This window comes from Tachyglossus aculeatus, chromosome 1 (assembly GCF_015852505.1).
Source record: "Tachyglossus aculeatus isolate mTacAcu1 chromosome 1, mTacAcu1.pri, whole genome shotgun sequence".
Taxonomy (NCBI): domain Eukaryota; kingdom Metazoa; phylum Chordata; class Mammalia; order Monotremata; family Tachyglossidae; genus Tachyglossus; species Tachyglossus aculeatus.
In genome coordinates this window covers 33,047,926-33,049,294 of record NC_052066.1, presented here as the reverse complement: position 1 = coordinate 33,049,294, position 1,369 = coordinate 33,047,926, and the positions used below count along the sequence as shown (strand labels likewise).

The window sequence follows — 1,369 nt, the reverse complement described above, 5'->3', positions numbered from 1 at the left end:
CATACTAACAAAATAAAATAAATGGAATAGATATGTACAGGTAAAATAAATAAATAAATAGAGTAATAACTCCAGAGACTGACACTAGTTGAAGTTTCAGTGGATTTTGAAAACAAGTTTGCAATGTTTCCTAAAGGCAAACTGGACAGATTTTCAGAGTATTTGGATGGACGCTCAGGACAAAGATTTTTAGTGGGTTGAGCTTAAAAAAGACTGCAAGTAGTTCAGTGCAGTGCATTTAGTAGGTGTTTAATAAATACCTTTATTATTGCTATTTATACCCACAAAATAAAACTTTAGAACTTGCTGAAGCAATATATATGGCAGTTTGGCCAAGTGACATTGCATAGGACAAAACCATCATACTCACATTCAGTATCTTTGCTCTGAACAATTCCATAGAGCTGAACCTAGCTTTAAAGGTTGGTAAGAGTTTAGCTATCGCCTCAGAGTCACACCTAGAGAGTTTCCAGTACTCTACCAGTCTTGACTACTGGAGGGAGAGTCAAGCAGAGGTCTATCCATTCCATTCCTAGTTTGGGCAGTGGCTAGCAAGTGGAAGGCAATCTGCTACATGTCAAAACTTCCCTATGCTGGGCAGCAGAGGCATGGGAGAGGGTCAAGAGTGGAGATTTGAATTTACTGCGTGGAAGGAGGCAATGGTAAATCAGTTCCATATTTTTACCAAGATCTGTGGATGCACTACCAGAACGACTGTAGATGGAGGGGAGGCATTCTGGAGGAGATGTGTCCATGGTGGCACTAAGGGTTGGAGACTACTTGACGGCATAAGACAAGATGAGATAAGAATTTAGCTAGAATTTCCTAAGCTAGTTGCTTTAGTTTCCTTCCAGAGTTAACTGGTTCAATTATCCATTGTTACACTAATAAATTGACCTGAGCTGTTGTTTTATAATAGCAAAAAGGGCTTCACTGGGTTGGCTTTATAAGATAATGTTAATACATACTCTATTGTGATGTATGTTGCAAGTGCTAATAATAATAAATAATAAATAATAAATGATGGCATTTGTTAAGCGCTTACTATGTGCAAAGCACTGTTCTAAGCACTGGAGGGGATACAATGTGATCAAGTTGTCCCACGTGGGGCGCACAGTCTTAATCCCCATTTTTACTGATGAGGGAACTGAGGCTCAGAGACGTGAAGTGCCTTGCCCAAGGTCACACAGCAGACTTGTGGTGGAGCCGGGATTAGAACACGCGTAAAGTCACACAGCTGACAATTGGCGGAGCTGGGATTTGAACCCATGACCTCTCACTCCAAAGCCCAGGCTCTTTCCACTGTACCACACAAACATATCTATAGTATTCTCTCCAGTAACTGATACCATCGTACACAATAAACCAA

The 1,369-nt window shown here is 40.5% G+C and overlaps 1 non-coding gene across 1 annotated transcript; it reads left to right on the top strand.

The window, feature by feature from the left end:
* Window positions 1-442: 442 nt before the first annotated feature.
* On the top strand, window positions 443-578 carry LOC119935706. The gene has a single exon (XR_005453420.1). It is a non-coding gene; the product is annotated as a small nucleolar RNA SNORA7 (small nucleolar RNA).
* The last annotated feature ends 791 nt before the right edge of the window (window positions 579-1,369 follow it).